Raw genomic sequence first — 27,499 nt, 5'->3', positions numbered from 1 at the left:
TGCACAGGGCAACCTCACATCTCCAGTCTTGATGGAGCTGTTTATGACGGCACCAGCACGATGCTCTGGCCTTGTATAGGAAGGTCTTTAAGGGACAACTTAATCTGCAAAAAAATAATGTGTTGAACTGATCTACAAATTTGTGCCCTTGGAGGCCAAACCTGCCTCCACCTACAGCAGAAGGAAGCTGGAGGAGCTCCAGGGAGGAGGAGGAGGATGCCCCAGCGATGAAGCTAGCCCAGGAATGTGTGTTATCACCAGCCTCACCCCCATCTAGTTATTTTCTCAGTGAGAAGCTGCTGTAAGTGCAGCTGACAGCACATCCAAAGTATGGGGCACTGATGAGTAAAACAGAAGTTCCTGTGATGTTAGGGAAAGGAGGCGGCTGCAGCCATAACCTGCTGTTGATGGCATCCGAGCCCCCAGAGAGAGCTTATCCCCAGCTGGAGCCCTGCATCTCCTGGTACACGGCCCTGAGCCCCCCAAATCCCCCTTCCTCACGGCACAGCCTGACGTGCAGTGCTGCTGCCGTTGAGCTGCGATGCAAACTGGGGCTCCAGGGAGCACGGCCCTGCCCCGACACAGAGGGTGTCACCACCAGCAAAGCTGAAATAAAAAAGACAAGTGGTACCACGCATCCAAATTTCTCATCTTGGGTAGAGGAGATCTTCCTGCTCAAAAAGGGAAAGGGGATGCAGCGGAGGGAAGGAACAGGGGGCAATGACATCCACTGAAAGAATTTGCACCATCTTTGTAGCTTGCTATGATTAACTGTGGCCAGAGTGCTATTAGCAGCCTGGTATGATGATTAACAAGCTCTCCTAATAGCTGTTTTTAAACCTGCATTAAAAAAAAAAAAGCTGGAGCAGAGCTGGAAGGGGGTGGGGAGACCGGGTGGTATCTCCAAGGAAACCAGAAACAAAATGGGCTTTGGCACATCACAGAACCAGGCGGGTAATCAAAGATTACAACCAGTTTTAATTTAAGGTTAATTATTGTTTACTCTCTGGAGGCTGCCCCATCGGGAAGCAGCAGTTGGTCTGACCTTCAGCAGCTCGTGGTGGGGCCCTCCGGACCAAGCCCCCCAGAAAGGCCATCCGGCATCTCTCGGTCGGAGTGGGGATGGAGGGGAAGAGACAGGAGCTTTGAGAGGAAGGAATCGATGGAGGAGGATGGTGAAAAGAAATGGAGATGGAGGCATCTGACCCTGAGACGGATCCTGCCCCAGCTTCTGGCTGAAAAGCTTAATTCCGCTTTATTGCAATGGCTGCCCCCCACTGCAGATACAGTTAATTAATATTGGAGTCCTATTGATTTCCCATTCAGTGGAATCACACCGGCATTTTTGCCCCATTTTTATCAATGAAAATGCCACATGCAGAGGCATCTTCCCCCAGTGAGATGATCTACGTCTGTGGAGGAGGAGATGGAGGCTTTAATATGGGCAGATCATGGATGCTTGCTCAGGGGTGGGGGATCCTTCCTGGGGACGGAGCCAGCCAAATGTGAAGATCTGGGGAGCTCCTCTTACCGGGGGCCATGACTGATCAGGCACCAGCACAGCCCCCAGCTCTTCCTGCAGCTTATCCAACGGGTGGGTAAGGTAAGCCCCTTCCCCCAGAGCAGACACGATGTCCGTACATAGCAGTGGGCAAGGTTGGGGGCTCAGCACCCCACGCTCACACATCTCCATCCCTTTTTCTCCTCCTCATCACCCAAAGATGCCCATGAATCCAACTCAACCAGCTGAACTCTGACTTCACAAAACACCCCTCCTGCTCCAACACACCGTTGCTCTTCTCCAGGCTGGATCCACCCTGCTTTTAAAACACCAAAGCAGAATGCAAAGGCACGGGACATTTCTCAAAGTCTATCCTGGAAGAAATTCCGCCCCCCCCGCCCCGCCCCCCGCCAAACCACATTTTGCCACCGCCCTGACAGCACTGCTGAGGAATGGCAGCTGAGATTAAGGATGGTGACAACTCCCCTAAGCTCTCCTCCCTTTGCTCGGAGACAGACATATTTAATTATGATAGAAAGACAATCCTGGTGCGTGCTGCAAATACTTAAGGTGATTTGAAGCATGAAGCTGCATATGGTTGGCAAGATTTGAGTTCCCAGTCTTTTTGGGCTTGTTTAGACCATTTCTGCTGTCTATTCCCTCTATATTTCCACATGCTTTCTAGCACATGGGGACTTCAGAAAGAAAAGTCTGAAAAAATCGTTGCGGAGAAGTTTCGATAACTCCATTCCCATGTGATGCCTGGGATGAAACCCATTAGCAGCGATGGGAGCGTGGGGTAGGGTGAGGAGGGGATGAGTCCTGGAGGAAGCATCACTGCTCTCCAGGAGCAGTTTTCAGTCCCTCTCTTTGGGATCTGTCTCTCTCCTGCTCATCACCTTGCTGATCACTTTGCTTTGGCTTCACAGGGGTTTGCAAAGGTCTTTGTAACCAGGTGTGTGTATTGGGACAGGAGGGAAGAAGGAGAGGGCTTCCCCACAGTGCTGATCCCTTGAGGTGAGGTCTATATGTTGTTCTCCCCCTGGTACAAAATTCAGGGTAGATGCGGTGGCATCAGCAGGACAACAAGGACACTGATGGTCCTCATGGTGCAACATGCCCAGCACAGAGAAACCTGGGCTGCCATCAGCATCCCCTTCTCCTGCATGCACGCGGCATGGAGAGCCAGCAGAAAGCAGCTCATGGAAGTCAACATGAACCTTGGTCACTTCGCTGTTCTCTGACCCAAGTGGTTCACATGTGGATCCTGGAGATCGAGGGCTGGTTTGGGATCTTCCCCAGCTACCAGTGAGACATGAAGACAACAGAAAGCAGCTCTGGGAAGTCAATATGGGCCTTGGTTGAGCCTCTGTCCTCCAGCCCAACTGGACATAGAGCCCAGAGATCGAGGGCTGGCCTGGGATCTCCCCAAGCTACCAGTGTGTCTGTTTGCTTTTAATCCCGGCAGGAGCTGACTGATAGCAGATTTCAGACCTGGAATAAACCCAGGTTTAAATCCTGCCTGGTTAGAAACACTGCAGATATTTGAAGAAAATAAAACAAATGGCTTTCCAGTGTTAATATTTACCTGGGAGATCAAATGATTAAACTAGAACCTCCTCAGAACTTTTCTTCTAAGTTGCCTTTGAATATGTTTATCACACTACCTTCTGCAGCATCACTATCCCTGCAGTGACCATGATGCCCTGCAACCCCAAGGAGAGATGCCCATTTCCACCAAAGAGGCCAGAAGCAGGGCAAGAACTTCAAGACAACAAAGTGCTATCCCAACACTGCCCCATTTGCCCCAAACAGCTAGATCTTGGCTCCTTGGCTGTCGGAGGATGCTCTGGAGCAGACTGTCTTCCCCCAAGGGAGGTATCTGGGCTGGAGAAATCACCCTCCCACTGTCAAATGGAGCTGGGATGACTCCAGGTGGCCTCGAGTAGGCCTTTCCCTGAAAGCTGCCTGAAATCAGCAGAGTCCTTCAGCCACAAAACATCTCCCTTCCAAGCTGACGGATGCTCTGGCTCCAGTGCTCACTTTGTCGCTGTGCTGCCTTCGTTTCCAAAGATGCACTCAATTAAATGCAAACTTTCTGCAGTTGCTTCACCGAACCAGGTTTTAAGGTGCTCAGCTACAGATAATTAAATCTTACAGATCCTAGAAATTGCTGAAGATGTATTTCCTATAGGAGATGTGCTGGGGTTCCCTATAGTATCATTTCTATAGACACCCATTGGTTTTTATCCCCATTAAATACTACAAGCATCTCTTAGGATTTCTTCTGTAAGGACTTGCTGTGATTCCCAAGACAGTAACTTATATTGATCTGCCTTGGTCCAGCTCCCAGTACAGCCCTGGAGCATTGTACCATTGGGTTTTGCTGGGAGGTCTGATCCTGGCCGGGTGCAGTGAGACAACAGCAGCCACACAGTCTGGCTTTGGCTGAGTCGGGGGCTTTGACCCAGCCAGTGGGTATTGATGAGGGTGAAAAGGCAAATATTTCCCTTGCTGGAAAATAAACCCCAAGTTTTAGGCAACCAAGAAGCTACCATGTACATAAACGCTGGATTTGGGACAGACCCTCAGCATGGCACAGCAAACATCCAAAGCCTGTGGTGCTATAACTGTCACACGCTGCATGATGTCCCCAGGTGCATCCCTGTCCTGAGCTCCTCCTCATGTGCACTGTCACAGGGTCCCTGGCACACACATTTGCACATTCCCAGGGTGTGTCATTCCTGTGGACACACAAGGGCAGCCCTCAGCCCTTTCTGAGGGTGCAGATGGAGCATCGTACCCTGCTGCTACAGCTGCAGCGGGGACATGGACAGGGGCGGCTCAGCCTTGGTGTATGTGGCCATTTCACACCTTTCTTGGGCTTATTTCCCCCCTCTCCAGCTAGTGAGGCAAGGAGCATGCCCCAAACCGTAGTGGCTCGGTGGGCAAGATGGTTACCAACTCTGCACTGAAAAAGGTGCAAAACATGGAGAGCAAAACTAGCTATTTTGATAAATATCCTCACAACATTACCTGCTTGAGATATGGGCTGGGAAGGTGGATGTGCTGGAGAACGGGATGGTGCAGTTATTTACACCTCAGGTGCGGAGGGTGCTGGGCAGCACCGGCTCCTGAGCTGGTCCCAAGGGAAAAAAACAGGCCGGGGGGAGCGAGGCGAAAGGGATGCTCTGGGTTTTGTGGCTTGGAGGACTTGTTTGTTTTGCATTTTAAGCGGCAATTTTGCATCCCTGGTTGCCATGGCAGTGCAGAGCAGACCATATGCCGCAGAGCCGGGATCAGCACTGCCTTGAGCAGGGCTAGTGATGGCCAAGCACAAGTGGGGCCCCAACAAGGTGTCAGAGGCAGCCCCAAACCCGCAGCGAGCCTCAGGGCAGAGCGAGGAGCCAGCCTGGAGCCCTGGCAGAGGGCTGGGACCTGCAAACAGGGACACACGCCGTCCCCTGCCTGGGAGCTCCTCGGCCACCGCTTTCTGCAGGACCCTCCGCGCTGCCCCACCACCCTGCAAATGCCCTTTTAATGTGTATCAAACACCAGCCAGGCAGGCTGGCAGCAAAGTCTTGCAGCTTTTTTTTTTTTTTTTAATTAAATTGGTTGGAAACAGAATTGCTGAGGTACTAACAGGCTGACTCCTGTTCTTACCTCTGCCATCAAGAGTGGTTCCAAAGAATGTTTATTGATATGCTGATAGGTGCTTTATATATATAAATATATAGATATAAAAAATTAAACAGCCAGACATGACACTTCTAAACCCAGTGGCAGCTACAAAAAATTAGCACCTTGCCCTTCCCACCCAGGGTGACCCTGGCAGCACCTTCTTCTTGATCTCATCCTCCCGACGGCACTAAGGGGCCGTTCCTGCTGCTGCCCATGCAAAAGGGCACAGCAGTGAGAGACACAGGAGCCCAAATTCACACCTTCAGCACCTTTCCCGGCTGCTGTTTCCCTTGTGGTTGCTCCCAGCATCTCTGCTCCCATCTCAAATCCAGGCTGTCCTCCCCGTTACCTTGAGTGCTTCTCTTTATTGTCCTGTTTGTCTCCTCTCCACAGTGTAATTTTATCTTGTTAGAGTGACACTGGGCTTTGCTTACTTTGTTATACTTCTGTGGTGCTTTTTATTCTAAATTCTCTTCATCTGGGCAGCACTTTATCAGCAAGGGAAAGCCAAAGGAAGCTATCTTTCATCCTTATCGAGATTCCTCTCCTTTCATTATCTCCAGTGCTGCTACAGAGCATCAAAAGGGCATCTTTGTTCTTGCAATCTAATGTAATTTTGAATGTAGCAATTCAAGCCTTTTGAGAAAATTATGGATGCAAACACACATCCATTACCACCTCTCTCCCCCCACACACACACCCCTGCAGTACCCCCATGGTTTGGGCTTAAGAGATGCGAGGTGAAGGAAAAGGACATTTTTAGGGCCATGTGGGCTGAAGACAGAGGATGGGGATAGGCCAGTCTTGAGCATCTCTGGTCCTCATGCTGTCCTGTGGGTGTAAGGACAGCCCCAAGGTCTGGGAGGGGGCAGTGGGACCAGTAAGGAGCTGGCACTGGGCAGCACTTTCCTCTGCTGATGTGCCCACGCTTGGCTGGAAGCACTGCTCCATGACAGATGCCATGCGAGATGGTCCAGATGTTTCCTTCTGGCTCCATCTGTGGCAGAGCCATCTGCAGTCATCAATCTCATTGCGCCTCCCACACAAGGAGCGGCGCAAGGTCCAGGGTGGGCTGAGGGAGTCGTAAGCAGTGATGGATGATGATGATGATGATGATGATGATGATGATGATGATGATGATGATGATGATGGGGAGTAGTCCAGGCACACTAGAGGAGGTCATGGGTCTTCCCTTGCAAGATGTGACATGGACAAGGTGAGTGGCCAAAAGGAGATGAGGAAAGCAAAGTCATGGGGAACTTCTGCCTTGGAGGGTTTCCTGGGCAAAGGGACTCACTGGAGAGGTTTGAGGGAGGATCTGGCTTGAAATCCTCCTTGCTGGGGCAGCCAGGAGCCCCACCCATAATGTTCCTGCTCTCCCTTAGTCCCAACTAAGATGAAAATCCAAATTTTGCTCAGCCATCAAACAGAGCCAGCGCAGGGTTTTCACCTCAAAACCCTATGTGACTTCCTAAGCACATTCAGTAAAACCTGGTTCCCCCAGCCCAGCCTGCACCTCCAGCTCCTTTTCTCCCCCATGCCCATCCCAGCACATACCTGGAGGTCTGGATACGGCCATGTCGCAGCCCAGCGTAACACAGGCACCCACGTCCCCCTCTGCACCCCTCCAGCCGCTCTGTCCCCATCACTGCTCCAGCCTGACCCCTCTGCCCAGCTCCTCCACATTTCAAAGGTAACCAGGTGTGAAGGTGGAAAGGCTTTTTAAAGCTCCTGGAATTAAGGAACTTGAGGGGCTTTGGATAGGTTTTGGAATAAATTGCCCATGAAAGTACTGGGGAAAAACTATCTAGGGAAAAAAAGTGAGAAAGAGGGTGAGACAATGATATATCTAGGAAGGAGAGGAGAGGAGAGATTGGGAAGCGACTGGGTGATTGTTCCATAAGCACCTCTTAAAAGCAAACACAATAGACATGAGCAGTTTTTAAAATGACAGACAATACAATGGGAGATAATATATTTAAAACCCATATCAGTTGTTAACAGACCATAAAAACGCCGGTACATTAATCTATGCTGTCTGTCATAGACTCATGAAGCAGCTGTGTTATTTTATAGTATCATTCCTGCGGGCTTCTCTGACACTTCCACAAATACATCTCAATTTATTTGGATAAGAACAAATAGAAATATTGAATTCTTCTTCCTCTGCTGCTACTCCTTTTATATTTTTTCCCCCAGCCCCAACCACTCATGGAAGGCACTCGGTGCAGCTTTGCCAGTGTAGTCTTATCTGCCAAAATGACTGTTTTAGAAGAAATGTACCATGCAGATGCATGCCTCGTCCCTCACTTCAGACTTTCTGAGCTCCTTTTAAACTGAAAGAGGGGAGATTTAGATTAGATATAAGGAAAAAATTATTCACTGTGAGGGTGGTGAGGGTCCGGCACAGAGTACCCAGAGCAGCTGTGGATGCCCCATCCCTGGCAGTGTCCAAGGCCAGGCTGGACGGGGCTGGGAGCAGCCTGGGCTGGTGGCAGGTGTCCCTGCCCATGGCAGGGGGTCGGAACCAGATGATTTTTAAGGTCCTTTCCAACTGAACCCATTCTGTGATTCTTCTGTGCTTCACAGCTAGCAGGATGAAGGCTGGGCTCCTGCAGCACCCCTGGGTGCTGATCCTGGCTGGGCTGGTGGTGCGGTGCAGAGCAGGCAACTTATCTGCACGGGGCAGCGCTCTGCATCCCACATCACTTGGGACTCTCAGCCAGATGGTTCTGAAATGCCAAAGCAGGATGTGATTTCTGCCTTAATAAATGTCCATCTTTCACCTTTACTTGCAGACCTCTGCCCCATTCCCCACCTTCCTTCTCCCCCTGCAAGGTGGGACCATCCCATCCCTAAATCCCATTGCCTTCCCTCCCTATTTGCTTTTATTTCTAAAGAAGGAGGGGGAGAAATAATGTTCTCCTTTGCTCCCAGGGAACATAAAGCATGGATGAGGTATTTGCTCAAAGCCATAGTTTTGTTTTCCTTCTAAATTTGCACTCATCTTTGTTAAGCATCAATTTTGTCATTATAAATACACACACACACACACTGCTGTTGATGGCAGGGACGGCAGCTGCTCCCAGCCTGCTGCTTCCCAGTGCAGAGTGGCCTCCAGTGCAGCTCTTTTCCAGGACCCATCCTACCCCCAGCCAATTAACCCCACGAGCAGCACTGCTCCCCAGCGGCTCTGCAGACCTATGGGCACCCCCACAAACACCCTGGAGATGCTCTTCCCCCGCTTTGCCACTCTTTGGCACAGCCCAGCAGTAAGGGGAGTTCTGGTCCCCACACCACTACAAGCAAATGTTTAACATGAATTATTCCAGGCGATGACACGTGGTAGGTTCAAAGCTGGGATACAGGCTTTGGTGTGGGTCCTTCAAAGAAGAGGCATTTCTGCTTCGTATCCCATGGGATGCTGGTTGGGAATAGCTTAAGAAGCTGCAAAGCGCTCGGTTCATGTCTCTAATGAGGGTGGAAGGAGAGCAGGAGCCTGCCTGAGGAAAAGCAGGCAGGGGTCTGCAAAGGGCTTGTGATGAGGGAGCCGGAGCGGCTTTTTTTAATGCTGAACGAGGAGCTTCAATCAGCCTTAAGATGTGAACTGAGGCCTGGTGCTGCCTGCAAGGGGAGATCGTCGTGCCCTCGCCCCACCCAGCCTGGCTGGGCCATGGCCCCCGCTTGCCACTGACGGCTGCTGCAGCTGGTACCCCAAAACTCAGCACCCATGGGACCACTGCCTGCGGTGCTCCCGGGTAATCTGAGCTGCTTCCAGCAGCAGCAAAAGGAGGACAAACCTCTCTGCCTTGTCAGACAGGGAAAGCACCCCCCCAACAGCTACCATGGATGAGCCTGTACCTGGGAACTCTTCACCATCCCACTGGAATTTCCCCCATTAGGAAATCACTGGTCAGATCTCCATCACTGCCCTGGGAGAGAGAAAATCATCTTCAAAGCAGATTGGGTGTACAGAGAAAAAGCCCCACCTTTATTATTATTATTATTATCATCATCATCATTATCTTTCCTCTGCAGCCACTCAGCCGAAGCAGAGCTGGGCTCCAACCCGTTCTCCCTACCCTGCCCCAAAGGAGGAGGTGCACACCTGAAGAACGATTGCCATTCAACCTGCCAAGCCAACACAATTACTGCCCTTCAATCATAAAAGTATACAAATAAACATCTGTCATCCACACATAACCTTTTGGTTTGGCAGCTGAAATACTGCTGCTGTCCCCAGTATATTTTATGTCCCAACCCAAGCCTGTCCCTGCTATCTCCAGATCTCGGGGCTGCCACTCAGCTGCAATTTCCCACTCTGGATCTGCGAGAAGGAGAAGCTGCGAATCCTCTGGCACTGTCAGGATATCATTAACCTTTGCTTGGGATTTAAATGGTCTCTTCTTGTCAGTTCAGAGCTGTGCAGTCATTTACTTCCAGCCTCCTTCCATCCTCCAGGTCTTGGGCAGTGCTTCACTCGGTCTCAGCCCAACCTGGAGCTTGCACGTGCCCCCCCGCCACGCCCTCAGCAGGCACGTGTGTCTCTGTCCCACTGCCGTCTTCTCCATCTCCAAGGAGGATGCCCATGGCAGGACTGGCACATCCACCCAGGAAACCCAGCTCTGCCGCAGCACCAGATCAAAACTGAGCAGCCTGATGCTGTGGAAGATGTCCCAGCTCATGGCTGGGGGTTCAACTCTATGACCTTTAAAGGTCCCTTTCCACCCAAACCATTCTAGAGTTCTATATTCACCAGCATGGCAGCAAACCTCACCCCAGCGGTCCTGACCATGCTGCCACTCTCAAACAGACGGGATCTCCTCCAGCTTGCTCCACGCACATGTGGGCTGCCAGGCACGCTGCTCTCATCACTGCTTGCAACACAGCAAGGGATGCACAGGCCACCTCCTCCTCCACCCAAACTCGCCTTTCCTCCCCTATGACATGTAAAAATGAAACACTCACTGCAACCCCAGGTGCCCCTTTTCCCCCTTGCTTTTATCTTAATTTGTGCTTATTACCACAGGCTCCAGAGAACAAACCAAGCAGTGGAAACAACAAATTTCCACATCTCCAATTTGATGTCTTTCCCCAGCAGCCCTGGTTTCTCCCCTTTCCAGCCATGCAACTATTTTAATTACAGAGGCGGCAGCGCGGGGGAAAAGGCATTGACGGGGAAGGCGGCTCGATAATGATATTAGCTGCTTCTCCCCCTAAATCACTCTCCAGCGTTGATTTGTATTTCCCAAGGCGCTGGGGGGGTGGCAGGATTGGGGATCGCGATTCTGATCCTGCGGATGCTTCAGGGCTGATAGCTTTTGGTCCAGTAACTCATTGGAGTTTTCTCCCTTCCACATCCAAGGAGCTGCAGGAGCATCAGGAGCATGGCCAGCTCTGTTCCTGGGAATTTAGTAGCAAAAAAGTGGTAATTTTTAGGGGTAGATGTGAGATATGAGCTCCAGGTGCATTTATAGCAGCTCCTTCCTCAACCAAACCCTGAGACATCTCTTTGGTTCATGGTCTCCCGTCACCTCCCTGTGGTCCTGTCACTATGGGCTGCCTGGATCAAGCACATAAAAAATAAGAAAACCCCCAAACATGTGACTTTTCCAAATGCAAAAGGTGACTCTGCTCCTCTGATGCTTTTTGCACAAGGTGCAGGTAGAAAAACCTTCAACTGCAGCTACTCTGCACCTCCCTCAGCACCCAACAAAGCAAAATAGCAAAGACCACAAATTCCAGGAGCGTTTGGCTCCTGCGGCACCCAGGTCCTGGCTGGGGATGTGCATCACATCCTCCTCTGTCAGCGGCCAGGAGGGCTGTTGGCAGCTTTCTCTGCTTTTGCTTTTCACAAAGTTTCTCTCTCTGTGTTTCCTGGCTTGGAAACAGCTGGGGCTGCGGTGATGTGGCAGGGCTGGAGTGGGGACGGATGGTGATGGATAAATTGCAGCCTGAGAGTGACTCTGTCAGGCTCCCAGAGAGACTTCACCTTCCTCTTAAAAAAAAAAAAAAAAAAGAAAAAGAAAAAGAAGAAAACAAATGAAAACTAGAGAAGAAGAACGAGGCTGAGATCAGATAGCTCACTCCGGAGGGCTGACAGCAATGAGATCTTCAGGGATGATTGAAGAGACATGGCCAGGCTGCCCCAAATTGCCTTTGCCACAGTCAGGAGAAGCCAACCACGTTTTGGTGCAGAAACCAGCCGTTTGGTGATGGAGCTGCAGAGCTCTGCGCTGCCGAGGCATTGCTCTCTGTTGAGGCCCAGCACCACATGAATGTTAAATGATCATCAAATATACAAATATAATGAGGAGCGGGAGGGAGCGAAGCCATCAAATCTGGGATGGGAGCCAGGTGCCTCTCATCGGCCCCGCGTCGCTCCCAGGAGGCAGCGGCAGCTCCCAGAGCTCTCACAGCAGGCACAGAGATTTGGGGTTTGCTTTTGAGCAAGGAAACAAGATTTTCTTTTTCATTATTTCTGCCCCCCCCCCCCTTCCCCCCAGAAAGGGAACTTTCTTCTCCCAGATCTCCTGTCCCAGTCCAGAGCCAAACATTTAACATGAACTAATGGGAAACGGAGGTTTTTGCAGAGGTTTGGGAGCCAGGCAGAGGGGAAAGGGCAGTGCTGGGAGAGGATTTCAGCAATATCAGATATTTCCGTCATTTTAAAATGAGTCCTGGTTTTTATGCCACTTTGCACGTGAATTTGTTCCCAACTCAAGCTGGAGGAACAGGAGAGTTTTTCTTTCTAAGCACCAGAAAGGAAGTTTTGATCATTTCAGACTAGTTTTGTCCATCAAAACCAAATGTGCAACTCAGGGAACATGCGGAAATCAGGTCTATCCAGTGGAAAATTTAAGTTTTAACACAAAAAACACTTCTGAAAATGAAAAAATAGCTGCAGATCCCTTCCAGCTATGTGATGACAGGAGCTCTGGGTGCTCGTGGCAGATGCAGGTGGACCCCATCATCTCTCCTGGACAGAGCACAGGCTGGTGGGATGGGGCTGCAGAAGCCTGTGGCCCCATTTTGGCCTGATTTTGGCCCAGTTTTGGCCCCATTTCAACCCCAGTCAGAAGTGTGATGCACGGGGGGTGGCGATGCTGCTCAGCAATGTGCTCCAGCTCGCCCGCACCTGTGTGCTGGACATGTCTCCCCACGGTGCCATCCTCCCAGATCATTAGAAGAAAACAATTACTATGCAAAACTTAATGAATCAAGGCCGCAACCCACAACTGGGAACATAAATATCAAAGTGCAGGCTTCGATTGAAGGCAGAGGAAGAACTGTAATTAATTCCATCATGAACTGCCGCCCCACTCCAGCCAAGAGCTGGGCTGAAACTCACCATGGGGAGGACAGATACAGATGCGCCCATGCACTGGGCTGGAATCGGGGTGCCGGACCTCATCCCATTTGGACAGTGCTCCCCCCCGCCCCGAGGACACAGCTCCGTGTATCTGGATCTTGGCTCCCGGCTCAGAATTAAAACGTTATTTGAGACTTTGCCAATTGCTTTTAATCTGGTGATGAAAGACGATGATAAATCTTAAGAGACCCAAATTAATAGAGAGGAAATTGATTTTGTAACGTGTGGACTTGTTTTATTAGACTCCTGCAGGCTGGGCAAGATTGGGAAGGCAGCAGCGTGCGGCTGGAGAACGGCACCAGCACGTCACTGCCAGCCCCATTCATGCTGGCAGCATCGCGTTCCGTGCAGGCACCATCTCCCCCTCACCCACCTTTACACAGACATGGGCAAAACAACCCCATCTCCCGGCCCTGCCCCCACAGCACCCCTTGCCACGGGCCAATGGGTGCCCATGCAGGTGCCCAAACCCTTCCCCATCTCTGCCTCCTTCCTTGCCATGCAGCAAGAAACATTTGCTTATTTAAAGGCTGCAGATCCCACTTCTTCTCCCTCTTCCACAAATTACTCCCCAAACCCAGAGCATGACCTTCCAGCTGTGAAGATCTCAAGGGCCGGAGTGACAGCTTTGCAAATAAGGGAGTTAGCAGCCAAAGGACCCTGCGCCTGCATCTGTTTATTAATTATAATGACTTGCTGTCGTTCATTAAGAGCTGGAATGTATTTATCAGGCAGAGGTGGAGTGCCATGCAGCATTAGGGTTTGGTTTTGTTCTGTGAGATAGCAGAGGAGCCCAGGAATTAGGAATGAGTCTGTGCATTGGGCAGGAAAGAGATGTACAGATCAAGCTAATGACATGAGAGAGAAGGAAAATTGAGATACATGGCGCATGCCTGCTCCGCTCCAGAGGAGTAAATGGACGTACATATTATTATTGCAATATAATTTGAGCGAAGTATTTTCCTAGGATCCAGAGCATTTGCTATAGTTAATTGAGATCCTGAAGTTCAGTGCCTTTCATTACAGCAAAGCTCTGGAGCAGAATACTCTCAGCTAATGATCAGAGCAAGATGGAAAGGGCATTTACTGGAGCTGCGTAATGCAGCTCAGAGGTGGGAGAGTGTCAACAAACATGCTCCCACTCCCACGCTGGGGCTGCTCTGAGGCATGGCAGCGTAAACCTGAAGTAAGCTGCAAAAACCTTCCTTGGGTACAAAAGAAAGTTGGAGTTTGGCTCAGTGGAGTGGAGGGCTTGCAGGGAGAAGCTTTGCATGTCTGAACTCAGGGAGTGGGTGAGCATCACAGCCTTGCAAACAGGGTTTTGCTCTCCAGGTCTGTGTCTCTGCACAAGGATGCTGCCTCCCCGTAAGCCCACCTTCCTGGGGAGGAGTGGGACTGTCCCCTCCAGCAGCTCCCTGCAGCCTCGGGGGACTGCAGAGCTTCCCCTGCCTTCTCCCCCAGCCGCCCTTCCCAGCTCATCATCACACCATTTTCCGAGCAACAGCTTCTCTCTGCCTTTCTCCATCCCCAACTAACCTAAACTAACAACAGGAGCAGTTATCCTAACAACCTCCACCTGGCTGGAGAAATAATTACTGCAAGTCCAGAAGCAAATGTTAACAAAGTCATAACAGAACTCAATGACTGGCTGAAGTCACAGGATGGGAGCCTGGTGAGCATGCCAGCAGCAGCTCCGGCTCAGCCCATGCCACCATCCCAGCCTAAACCCACTGGGGACAAGCTGGATGCCTGATATGTCTTTGCATCCAGGAGGAAAACCCACTGTGGACCCTGCCAGGGTGACAGCCAGGTCCTACATCTGGCAGGAGGCAGCAAGCCTTGGCTCCTGGGTCATTTTCATGCACCTTGCATGTTTTTTACACCTATTCTCATATTTATGCCCATGCAACCATCACAGCATGACCTGACCTTGCACCCAGGGGATCAGCAAAGCACAAATCAGAGGCTCGGTTTGCACCGCCGGAGCAATGCTGCCTGCCACAATCCCTCTACCTCTCGCCTCTTCCCAACGCAGAAGTGATATTTTATCACTGACCAGGCTGCAAAGGCATCGAACACCAGGGGCTTGGGGGTCTCGTCCACTCACACCACCCCCCTCCCCCCAAAAAAGGCTCCCCTGGGAAATGTGAGCCCTCAATCATTTTGATGTGCACACCTCAGCGCCTGTCATCCGTCCCACTCCACCTGTGCACAGCAGGCTTCGCTTTTCATTAGAAATAAAAATAACCCTTGTCAAAAGGTGGGGTTTTTTTCCCCACGGTTGAATGTGGAGATGGCAGATGAGTGTCGGCTGAGCCGGGGCCCCCTGGCAAGGCTGGAAGCTGGAGAATTTCTCTGGAGTTTTTCTAGGTTTAGCGAGGCGGAAAATAGACAAGGAGAACACAAAAGCAAAGGCCGTCACTCAGGGTGGCTTTATCTCAAATTAATCCTGCCAAAATGTGGCAGTGAGGGAAGGGCTGGGGGGGAAGGGAAAAATAAAATCAAATGTAGTATGGAGAAAGTTATAATAAAAAGGTGGTTTTTCCCATGACAGTGGCACAGGCATTTGCTCCCTGCCACAGCCCCCAGGGTGCCAGATTTCTCCCACCAGATGAGGAGGGTGCCCAGCACATCACAGCATCTGTGAGCGAGGGATGCCCCAGCACTGGCAAATTCAAGGTTTTAACCAGCCAGAAGGCAATTTCAACTTCATTTTAAAATTGAGACTTGGGTGGGGTGGAGGGCCAGCCCCAAAAAGATGGGTGCTGTGCAAGGCTGGATGGTGCTGGGGACGAAGGGGTGACTGCACCCAGCACTGCAGGAGGGAAAGGGGGATGAAGAAGACCTGGCGGGTGCATGGAGCTGGTATATGTGCTGGACTACACGGGAGTCTGGGAGCACCCAGAGGCTCTGGCACTGCTTCTTCTCCCCCGTGCACTGTAGCTGCTCTTTGGAAATTAAATTGAAAAGCTGCGTGAGAGAATCAGCCCCCTGGATGCTTTGGCAGCAGGCACCCCACGCCACGCCCCGGCATCACTGGGTCCTCTCCTCCTTTTACCATCACTTTGCTTCCCACCAATGCTTTTATTTTATTTATTTCCGCTCTCAGCTGATTCCAAGCACCTTCACCCGGTTGCTATAGCACCTCCTGTGCCAGAGATGCCCTCCTCGCCCACAAATCTGCTGGATTTCAGCCCGAAAGTGGCTGGGTGGCTGCAGCCTCTGCCCGTTGCGGAGGGAGGGCAGCCTGGGGTCACCCCACCACCGGCTTCGTGGCTCCAGCGCCATCACCCCTCTCTCCCCGGTCCCTGTTTCTAGCTGAACAGGTTCTCACTGGAAACAAAAAAGACTCCTTATTGATGGAAAAGAAAACCTATGCATCTGCCTGGGGTTAAGCAAGGTGTTATTTTAAACTTGATCTGCTTTAAGATGGTGCCGGTGCTGGGGGTAGCGGTGGAGTAACGTGTTTACACAAGGAGCTGGGGAGACCTGTGGCATTAAGCCTTGTCATGCAGAAAACACCTTATTTCCAGCCGCTTCCCCTCCTTCCTGCGTTTTTTAACCCCAATGCCCCACATCTGGTGCTTTATTGGTGTGAGAAACACAGCCAAGATCTCTCCCTGCTACATCCCCATGAGCAAACTGGGGACCAGTGTGAGAGTCATTGCTGGGTGAGAGCTGTGGGGCAGCTTGTGCAGAGCAAGGGATAGCTCAGCCCCAAGCTGCAGCGCTCTCTGCACCTCTGTTATGCTGGTGTCAATGACCATGTCGGTGCCAGGGAAGAATGAAGTTGTGATTGGGGCTAGGAGGAAAGCAAGCTTAAAATGCAGTGTTTATTAAAAGTTAACGCCAGAGAAGAAGGCTACTGAAAAAAAAACAACCCCAAACAAAAAAGCCACAAAAAAACCCCCAAAGAAACCCACGCAAAACCCCAGACCCACACCATCAAACCAAAACCCCTTCCAGATCTTATTTCCTTCTTTCTTAGCCCAATTTCCCCCTGGAGGAATGACATTTCCTCTGTGAGGGTCATTCCGCAGCCTCCCGCACCCTGCGCTCCACCAGTTCTGCTGTAGCCCCTTTCCTCCTGTTTGCTGGTCTTGAGATTTACACCAGGACATTAAGACTGTCCCAGAGGTGGGTAGGTGATGCAGGGTTCAAGGGGCAGCACCCACATCTCCCCCACCACTACAGTGCACCTGGTAAGAAGGAAGGGGGTAGATGGGTGCAGGGACACATCTGGCAGACATGGGTCTGCTCAGCCCTAACACATCTGGACAGATGAGCATTCATCTGACAGAGCTCATCAGGCAGGGAGTAGGCAAGGGCTCCGCAGCATTAACCCCGCAGGTACTGCGTGCGAGGCAAAGCTCAGCTGGGAAAAAAATAAGCAAATCCCAAGGCATGCGGCAGGGAGGGCTCTGGTCTGGTTCCCTGGTCCCAGTCTCGGTCTGGCTGGGTGACCCTGGAGGTGAGCTGGGTGTGCACTCATCTCCCTGAGCACCCCATGCATTTGGTGGTGGGTTATTATGATAGCACCCTCGTTAAATACTACAAAAAGCCACCCAGGTAATATGGACAAATGGCCAACGTGCCTTTGGAGTTGCTCTGAGAGCGTCTGGCACGTCCGTGGGAAAATCAGCCAAGCCATTTGGTAAGCAGCCAGGTGGCAACCTGAAGCTGGAAAAGGGCTTAAAACTCCAAAGATTTACAGCCGTCCGCCCTTGGAAATCCTTTCACGTGATTAGTGATGATCATGGTCTGTGTGTCGGGTGAAAGCAGGACTGCTGGTACCCAGCATGGAGTGCATGCCGCCACAATGTATCCAAGCCCCATTCGGCAGAGAGAAAAAATAGAATGAAACCTCTATAAGTGCCTGTAGGCTCATACATGACAGAGCAAGGATCACATACGCTGATGATGGCATATCCATGTATTGGTGTGACTGGTACCTGAATGGATGCCATGAACACAGGCAGCACATCCCTGTGTTGGTGAGTAGTAGGTGCTGCACATGTAGCTGCGGGGCATGTGAGCCCATGTTGTGCACAGGGTGCCCGAGGGTGGGCTGGCATGTCCTGGTGAGCCCAGGGAGATGCTTCCTCCGATGTTACCTGCAGGTCACTTCCCAGCGCTTGCAGAGAAGAAAAACATTTTTTTCCTGCCCAGCGACCAGGTTGAACTTCCCAAGCTCTTTGAGTGCCTGTGAGTGAAAACTTCAGCTCATTAATTAAGCCCAGAAAATTAGAAACTGGCCTAAATATAGCTGCCCAATAAGACTGCAAAACGAAAGGAAAACAACCTTCCAAAGCGCCTCACCCGCCCACCCACCTGTGCTGGCAGACAAATAAAAGCCAGAATTTCCCATTTAAACTCGACTTCCCCCATGCACGAGTGAAGCTTCAGGGACCTGTGCAGAGGAGAAATTCACTTAGAAAAAGAGCTGTTTGTGAAGAGGTTGGTCCTGTCTCCCATCCTGCGGGTCCCTGGGATGCGGGAGCTTCCTCCAGGATGGGGAAGCCTCCAGTTTGCTGCACACTGTGAGCGTGCGGAGCCTGTTTCCAGGCTTGTGCTGCCAGCAGCCGGGTCTCCAGGGTTCTCTGGCAGACATGGAGCCAAACCTCTGCAGTTCCCTTACCAGCCTCTCATTTGGGAGAGGACAACAGGGAAAGGGACAGAGGAAAGAAGGAAGGAAGAAATATAAATTCTCTTCCTCCTCAAGGGCAGGCAGAGCATGAAGACCTCATTTGTTTAGCACAGAGATCACCAGTGTCCCACATGGCACATTTCAGTCAGCCTTAGTAGACTGTTTCCTATTTTATATTCCAGATAATTTAACTGAGTCCAAACAGAAGCTTCTCTCCCTGCTCCAAGCACAGCAATTCCCCAACGCACCTGCACACGTCAATGGGCACAGACCTGCAAAGAGCCATCCTGGGGGGCAGAGCTGGATTTTTTTACCCCTGGGTACATGCTGGAGGGTCATTCCTCTGTTAGGTCCTACAGGACATATGCACACACACACACAGATTTCAGGCTAGAGAATTGCCATAATTTTGCATTTCCTTCTGATGGACTTTTCCGTAAAGGGTCACCGGCTTCATCAGGCACCTTTGCTGGACCAGGGGCAATGGAGGTGGTGATGGTAAAGTGTCACTCGCTTGTGCCCATAGACAGTCCCAGCCAGCTGCCACCTCCTAGGAGGTGACGATGCTCTGGCCTCAGCACCTGAGCCTGGCATTGTGCATGGGCTTTTCCTCCTGATGCCTCTTGCCACAACTCCTGAGCTTGCTCTGGTCCCTTCTGTGGTGATGTTTGCCTGCAGTCACTCCCCAGTATCAGTGGGAAGGGCTTTGGCGTTGGAAGGCAGTGGATGTTTTGCCATCGCATTGCCATTTTCCCATGGTGGGGCTGGTGCTGGCTCAGTGGGTGCAGCACCCAATGATGAGTGCCAGCCTGTGCAGCTGTGAGTGGAGCCAAAACAGCAGGACCTCTGCAGCCACTCTTGCTCACTCGTTGCAAACTGTGGCTTTGCTCTCTGTGAGCAGCAATGCTGCAAACCCCGTGGACACCCAGAGACGGCAAAGCCAGCAAAGCAGCCAGGATGAAGGGCTGCACACAGGCACGCGGCGTGATGGCATCTCCCTTGCTCCCGGGATACAGACTGCTAGGGTAATGAGGGCTGTATAAATACCAGGCACCAATCGGCTATAACTCCCCAGCCGAGGAAAGCAAGGTGGTGGGTTAACAACAGCCCCCAGGGCCGGATCTTCAGCATAAGAGGAGAGCAGAGAGGGATTCCCTTTCCTCCCTGCGCATTCCTTGGGCTCGGCAGCCCGGGCTTGTGTCCTGCCACACCACAGACGTCCTGCCATGGCCCATTGGAATTTACAAGCCCGTTTGCTGCTTCTGCTTCCCCCCTCTTTTAGCTTCCAGAGCCCATGAAGACAAAACCAAAAGCAGAGACAGGCTGAGTGACACCCATAAATCCAGCCCCACTGGCACGGGGGTCTGAGCACTGGGGCTGGAGTGAGTCAGCTTGCAAGCGACAGCAATGCTTGAGTGTCTCAATTAGCCGTGGCTCCCAAAGAAGGTGAAATGACTAATGACTAATCTCACCACGCTATTCCAATCAGTTTTGTTCTCATTTCATTCAGACAAAAAGCCTCTGCTGCTTGCTCTTGCTGGGGAGGAGCTGTTCTAAGAACAGCAGTAGCAGTAATGCTGGTGGCTCCCATTCGTGCTGTGCTGCACAAAGGTGGTTTTTTTTTGTTGGCAGCTTCATGGGGTGACCCCAGGCACAGGGGAGGTGGGATGGGGGCCACTGGTGATGAGTGGGACTTTGGGGTGCAGGGCTGATTGGGACTCAGCCCTGGCAGCAGGGATCCTTCTGTGTTGGGCTGGAGGAGGTGCACGCAGCACGGGAGCAAACCCAGGGGAGGCAAGAAGGTGAGGATAAAGCCTGGTTTAGCAGCTGGAGGTGGAAGAAGAGGTGATAACTAAAGGTTGGAGAGTGGGAGACCCATGGGGACTCAGCCCAGAGGCAGGAGAGAACCCCCCAAGATACACCTTGCAACATGCTCTCCATCCAAGCGCCGTGGGATTGTTTTGCCTTCAGGAAAGTCTGGTGCCTGGCTGATAGCAGCATCACGCAGGGTGCATGCCCATGGCTGTGGCCAGCCCAGCTGTGATGTGCCACCTCCTCCCGGCCCCTGTGCCACCTTTTCCACTGCAAAAGGGAAAATTCACTTGCAGCAAGGAGGGAAATTCCTGCCGTTGCTTCTCCCCTCCTCCCTTGTGCTCCTGCAGGGTCCAGCCGGTGCTTGGGAAGTTGGCCTGGCAGGGCACCCACCATGCTGCTGTTTCACATCAGCTTTGGCTCGTGGTGGGGAAAGCCAAACCCCAGTGCGGGTGTGAGCTTGGACCTTACACACAGAGTGGGTTACATTCGCAGCGAGGCTGTTCGCAGCATCCCACGCAGCTTTTCCTTATTTAGTTCATTCCATATCTATCCCACGGGCTCCTCTATCCACAACACAACCCATCTCAATTCAGCCATGGCAGAGCAGGGGGTGAACACCAGCCCCACTGAGTAGCTGAGCTGGAAACATCCCTCCTGGAAATGAAACCGGAGGGAAATCGACTGATGGCTTATTTCCCCAACAGATTGCTTTCTGCATCTAACAGGTTGCTGTCAGCACTGGGCACAAGGATGCTGCTGCCTTGATACAGGGCACCCGCATTCGCACCGAGCCAGGCTGGAGAGCTGTTCTTAGGCTTGGAAAGGAAAAAGATCCATCACGATTTTATAGCTTTTGCTCTGCAGTTATGAAACGGTGACCACAAGCCAAATACCTCTGTCCTTTACCTTCCTGCAACACCAATGACTTTGATGCAACGGAAAGCAAAATTCAGCCTGCCATTTTTCACTGCAAAGACAGAATTCAGCCTGTACCAAAGCAAAGTACCAATGACACAGCTGAAAAACATCAGTGGAGCAAAGAGCAGTGAAAACTTCCCTGGGCTTCCATATGGCAGCGCTCCATCTTGGACTGCGTTGTTATTATTATATTTCATCCAGCTTTAGCTGCTTTCTGTGTTATCTGACGCGGGGAAAATGTTGATGGGGAGGACTTGGGTACAGACACTTGGCTTTTCTCTCCCGCCAGTGCGTGCCGCATTTGTATTCTCCCCAGTACTGCAACGTTTTCAAAATGTTTTGTTAAGTTAATTTGTATCCGCAGCCACTTGTGAATTTTTCAGATTATTTGATCTGTAACTGAACTAACATGAAGAGTAACTATTGTTCTGCAGGAGCAGACGGTGCCAAAGCATGTCTTATGTGTTTGATGCGTGCCCATCTTCTAACCCCAAACAAGGTCCCCAGGCATCAGCAATGCTGCTGGAAACCCCTCTGGGGATGGCACTGGGTGCATGGCCGCAACGCTCCAGCCCGAGCTGCCACCCCGCAGCCTGCAGGCACCATCACCCTCAAAAAAAAACCTTTCTGGAAGGCATTTGCCTCCGCTGTAAATCACCCCAGATTACAGATTGTGCCTAAAATGTGCTCCTGCAGCCCAGGGAGCTTTTTCATGTGTCTCACGGACATGTGTTTTCTGGGGAACCTCCAAGCAGGGGCAGCTTCCTCGCAGCGCATCCCCTGGCTCTGCTTAACGTGGCAGGGGGGTTTGTTTTTCTTTATCAGTCTTGGCAGCTCCATGGCGTTTGGGCAGTGTGGGGGCCAAGGCCGGGGCCGGCAGGCAGCCCGCACAGGTTGGATTCACATGGACTCCCCCATTGCTGTGATTGGAGACTAATTTATTCCTCACCATTTTTCCCTGGAAAACAATGTAGTAAGGATTTGGGAGCAAGGACAGAGCACAAAGCTGCAGCAAAACCTCCTGACAGCAGCAGGGAGCTGGGCTTTACCCCTTTCTGCTGCTCCATCAGCCTGGTTGGCCCGGCACTGCTGCTGCGCGGGAGCCGGGTGCTGGTGGGGCGACAGCGGTGGAAAGCCACCCTAAGTTAGACCAGGAGTTTCTGCCTCAGGAATACCCCGGGACGAGTTTTTGCAGTGATGTCTCAGCCGCTGATGAGATGCTGCCCAGGAGGGTGTAAAGCAGGCTCTGGAAAGCAGCGGGGTCGGTCGCTCCCCATGGCTGACCTGCCAAAATCTTCCAGTGACCACTGGAACCGCTGATGCGCTCTGGTTGGAAGCAAATGGAAACGAAACAGAAAATGTGATGAGAATGCAAACTCGGTTATCCCCTAGCTTCTCTACCCCAGGTGGCAGGTACGTACGCACTCAGCGTCTGCCAGAAGTGGTAGCGGCAGCTACGGTCCTCGGCATGGGGCCGCGGCACGGGCTCCTCGCCCAGCGGCTGAGGTTGATGGATCCACCTGCCCTTTCAACCAGCCGCAAGCTGGCATCGATCGCGTGCCGTGCTTGCTCTTGAACTTGTTGTTTTACCAGCTTTAATTTAAGAACTGAATTCAAATGCCGTCAAGGGGGAGATCAATAGCTTTTTTCATGACCCACCAGTGACCGCGCCTAGGCACAGCGGCTACAGCTGCTGGAGCAGCTTCACTTTCCACGCGGCTTTTAGATGAATTAAAACCCAGGGGAAACAAAAAACAGGTTGCAAAAGAAGTTGGGAGCAAAGTCGGCTCCAGCACAAACCCCAAGTGTCAAGGTCAAGACCCAACCTTTGATTCCCTTAGGTGATGCCTTTGAATGGGGGTGCTGGGTTTACAGGATAAGGGATGCTCCCACCTTTGAAAAGTCGTGCTGTGCTTCGGAGGACCCACAAAACATCTGCATGGGCCGGATCACATCATCTGGGTGCAACGTGATGACAAGCTGGCATTAAAATGTGACTATCGCACACCGCAGGAGCACCGCAGAAGCTTCTCCGCACCAGCCGCCGCTGGGCTTGTGAGAAGATGTCACACGCTTTAGTGGATCGACCGATAAAAAAATAAAAAACAAGCGGGATTTGGAGGCACGTCTCCGCAGGCTCCACGTGCACCTGAAAATTCACCCATTAGTCATAGGACACCCAGCAATTGCGCATCCTTGCAGTCATTCACAGCTTTATGGCAAGTCATGAGATATTTGGTATTTTCCTTCAAGCAAACAAAAGCAGATGATTAAGGAAGAGGCGCAGCTTGCTCGCTTTCAGGAGGAAGACAGCTTGCAAAATGCAACTCTCAGAGCTTCAATAAAACTCCAGAAATCAAATAAACAGCCTGGCTGAGAGGAGAAGGCTCCCAGTTTCCTGAATTTTAAGCCACATTTTGGATTCTATGGGGGGGAAGGATGGGGATTACCTCCTGCAAAACTGGCACCAGTGAAAATGCCATGAGAGCAGGGATGCTGAAAGGCAAAGAGAAATGTGTGTCACAGCCCCAGCCTGGCTTTTCAGGCTGTATATACACCAGAAACTTCTCAAACCTGGAATGGGAAACCATTTCCAAATGGAAAGACAGAAAGAAAGCAGCTGAGTTTCACCTTTTTCTATTTTTTTTTTTTTTTTTAGGGTGTGTGTGTGTATTCTTTTCATTTCCAGAGCCATTTTCACCTAAGGCAACATGTTTATACAATACATTTCACTCACAAAAAAAAATAATCATAAAAAAAAAGAACTATTTGCAAATGAAAAAATATGCTGTCAGAAATTTCCCGGCCACCTCTCCATTTCATGCCAATGCTTTGCACACTTGGAAGGGCTATAAATGACTGTGCAGCAGGAAATTTGGCCACTGAGATTTTAAACCTATAGCAGCCCTCTACGCACAGGATTTAACCCCCACACACACTTATTTTACACTTTCCTTCACAACTATCTCTCAGCTATAAAATATACATGGATGCATTGATTGCTCGAGTGATCAAATATCCCTCCCTTCAAAAATATAGCCTATCCAGAAAGCATCCTAATTACGAATATGTTGGGGAGTTGAATTGCAAATGAATCAATTCCTTCCTAAAAAAAATAAAAATCCAGTCAAGCGAGACCAGGATGGGATGGTTAATAATTGATATTTACATTTCTCCCATGTCTGATCAAAGGATTTGATTGCATGACAAATGAGGAAATTGCTGTAAAGTATTATACATCCATTAAGAACACAGATGCAGCAGATAGGACGCGGGAGCCGTGGTGGTGCGGTGCTCGCCATCAGGCTCTGCAGCCGTTCGGGAAGGAGTTGGGCTGACGGCAAAAGCGGATATTTTCCGGATGTGGAAGAAAATCAGCGCTCCATCCCTGGTTCATAGGAGATGCTGCAGGAAAGCCTGGGAAGGGGTGTCTGGTGCAGAGCCTGGACTCTTCCAGGAGACGGGAAGGTGGGGCTGGACCCTGCCACAGCATGGCGGGTACCTCGTAGCCAGTCTTATGGGAACCTATGGGCTCCTATGGATCGCTGTGGATCCATATGGGACTCTTATAGGTCTGTGTGGGTCCCCATGAGATCCTGTGAACCTGTCTGGGTTCCTCTGGGCTGCTACAGAACCCTGTGCATCTGTGTGCGCTTCTACGGATCCCCACAGGTCTGTATGGACCCCTATGGACACCTCCAGGTCTCTGTGGGCTCCTATGGACCACTGTGGGACCTCACAAGCTCCTATGGGCTCTCACAGGTCATGTGGGTTGCTATGGACCCCTATGGATCTCTATGTGCTTCTGTAGACCACTATGGGCTCTTATGGACCCCTATGCATCTGTATGGGCTCCTATGGACTCCTATAGGTCTGTATGGAGCCCTATAGATCCTGACAGGTCTCTGTGAGTTCCTATGGACTTCTGGGGGTTTCTGTGGGCTTCTGTCAGTGGAAATGGCTCTTTCTTGCAGAGGAAAATGAATTAGAAAACCGACATGACGGTTCCCTGTGCTGCCCCACAGCCTCCTGCTCACGCGGCGCCTCTGCCTGCCGCTCTGATGCCACTGCTGAGACCTGATGGCATTTTCCCGGTGTGTGGAGGGAGAGGGAGCAGGCTGAACACCCGCATTTTCTTTCTGAGGCTGTACCACCGGTGGCTGGCTGGCCCAGCAGCCGCGGCTCTCCTCCCGCAGGAAAGCCAGCAAACTCTGAATCGAAGCGTGTGCCCTGCGGCTGTGAGGCGGAGCGGCCGCCCTTGGCCCCGGAACAGCAGTGGTAACGTTTTCCTGCTGGATTTTCCCGGAACAGCCCAAACTCAGCGCTTGGCTGACGTTTGGTCGGTATTAGGAGGCGTAGGAGGGGATCAGGTCAAGTTCACGGGGCAGCAGATGGGGGGGTGGGGTGGTCACCCTTGGAGCGAGAGCACCCACCTGCTCTGCCACTGGGAGGGATTCGGGCCCCGGAAAGGAAAAAGAGAAAAAATTGTATTTTTTCCTTTTCCTCCCCCCCGCCCCCCCTCCCATCCTTTGGGGTAAATTTGTACCATTTTTTTGCTAATTTTTTTATTTGGCCGTCAGAGACGGGGGGCATCACAGGGCAGCGCGGGCTGTGGGGGCACCAGGGGCTGGTGATGGGAAGAGCAGCCACGGTGGGGCCAGGCGGTCCCTGGCAGGGGGCTGCGGCCGTGGGGAACAGCGAGGGGAGGGACAGGCGAGGCACTGAGGTGGGAATAGCAGGTGCGGGACGTATATTGGATATGGGGATTTATTAAGTACGGGGATTAGATTAAATAGGGGGAATATATTGAGTATTATGTACTAGATTAAATAGGGGGATATGGGAAATAAATATGTTGGCTATGGTGTAGCTATTGGGTATGAAGAATATATTAAATATGGGGAATATATTGAATATGAGGAAAGTATTGAATATGAAGAATATATTAAATACAGGGAATATATTCAACGTATAGAATGAATACATTGAATATGAACAACATATTGAATATGGGAAACAAAAGTATTGAATGTGGGGTAGATATTGAGTATGAAGAATATATTAAATATGGGGAATGTATTGCGTATGAGGAATATATTAAATACTGGAACTATACTGAAAACGGTAAATATATTGAATATGGTGTATATATTGAATATGAAGAATGTATGACATATGGAGCATACATTGAACATAGGAACTATATTGAATATGGGGAATATAGTGAAGGTGTGAAATGTCAGCTGTGACATCTGTATCGCAGGTATGCGCCACACAGAGCAAACCAGCTGCGCACAGGTAACACACTGAACACCAGCAACGCATCAAGTGCAGCAAATGTGCCGCACAGGAGCAGGTCGGCTACCAGGGGCGTCGGGGATGACTGTCGATGTCCCCGGTCGGTCGCGGCTGGGCTCAGTGGCCCATGGGAGCCCAGCGAGGGGGGACCCTCGGCGGCGGGTAATGGAGGCGCGCCTGCTAGGGGGGACACACTGGGAAACGGGCTGCAACAGCCGGCGCGCGGCGGGAAGGCCCCCATCCCCGCCGGAGCCCCCCGGAGCCGCGCCTCCCCGCGGCCCTCGCGCCTCCGCGCCCACGTGCGCGGGGGGCCTTTAAGGCGCGGCCACGCCCCTCGCCTCCGCGGTGACGTCAGCCGCCCCCCGCGCCCGCCCCCCCTTCCCCTCCCTCGGCCGGGATGGGAGGGGGGGTCCCGCCCCGCGGTGACGTCAGGCGGCGGCGGCTCAGGGAATGACATCACCTGTGCGAGTGGCCGGCGGCGGGCGGGAGCTCGCGCCGCAGTGTCCCCGCGCCGCGGGCCCAGCGCAGCCGCCGGGCGGAGGCGGAGGGAGGAGGCGGAGGAGGAGGAGGAGGAAGGCGGCCGCGGCGGCCCTTCCGCGCCCCTCCGCCGGCCAGCATGGGAGCGGGCGGCCGCGCCGGCAGGTACGGCGGGGGGCGCGGTATAGCGGGGGTGTAGCGGCGGTGGCTGGCGGGGCGCTGGTGTCGCTGCGGGGCCACGTTGTAGCGGGGCAGGGGGGAGCGCCGGGGGGGGGTCGTGCTGGGGAGGGGTCGCGTTATAGCGGGGGCCTCAGGGTAGCGACACGGTGCGAGAAGGGCGCAGGTGGCTCGCGCTGGGGGCAAGGGCTGACGTTATAGCGGGGGGGTGTCGCTGGGGGGGGGGGGTGCGGGCAAGCTGCGTTGGGGTCTCGTTGCCGGGGGTGCGGCCGGGTGGTGTTGGGGGTGGGGGTCGCGTTGTAGTGGGGAGGGGGTGTGCGGGTGGGTGGCACCGGAGACCTGGGGGCGTGTTATGAGGTGGGGGGGCTGCACTGGGGAAGGGGCCGCGCTATAGCGGGGGGCGCAGGGAGGGGGCGCGCTGGCCCACCGGCACTTACAGCGGCGGGGGGAGGACGTGAGGAAGAGCCGGGCTGGGGGCTCCGCGCCGCGCTGGCGCACGGGGAGGGGGGCAGCTGGCCCGGGGGGGCCGGGAGCGCGTCCCGGTGCTGGTCCGTGGCGTGAGCCCGGCTCCGCGCCCCGGTACTGGGCTGGGCTCCGGTTCCCGAGCTGGGCT

At 52.3% G+C, this 27,499-nt stretch overlaps 1 protein-coding gene across 7 annotated transcripts in view; it reads left to right on the top strand.

Annotated features, from left to right (window-relative positions):
* Nucleotides 1-1,938: 1,938 nt before the first annotated feature.
* Nucleotides 1,939-27,499, top strand: part of PTPRS (protein tyrosine phosphatase receptor type S) — a 187,616-nt gene continuing 162,055 nt past the window's right edge. For 2 of the 7 annotated variants that reach the window (XM_080382499.1, XM_080382504.1), the window contains exon 1: nucleotides 1,939-26,874. The gene's annotated coding sequence lies outside the window, so the exon portion shown is untranslated. The remainder of the gene's footprint in view (nucleotides 26,875-27,499) is intronic. The other 5 variants (XM_080382508.1, XM_080382509.1, XM_080382510.1 and 2 more) reach the window with 4 other exon arrangements.

The sequence above is a fragment of the Falco punctatus genome (assembly GCF_963210335.1).
Source record: "Falco punctatus genome assembly, chromosome: 4".
In the NCBI taxonomy this organism is placed as follows: domain Eukaryota; kingdom Metazoa; phylum Chordata; class Aves; order Falconiformes; family Falconidae; genus Falco; species Falco punctatus.
Note: the sequence above shows the minus strand (reverse complement) of the source record. Positions and strands in the feature narration are given on the sequence as shown.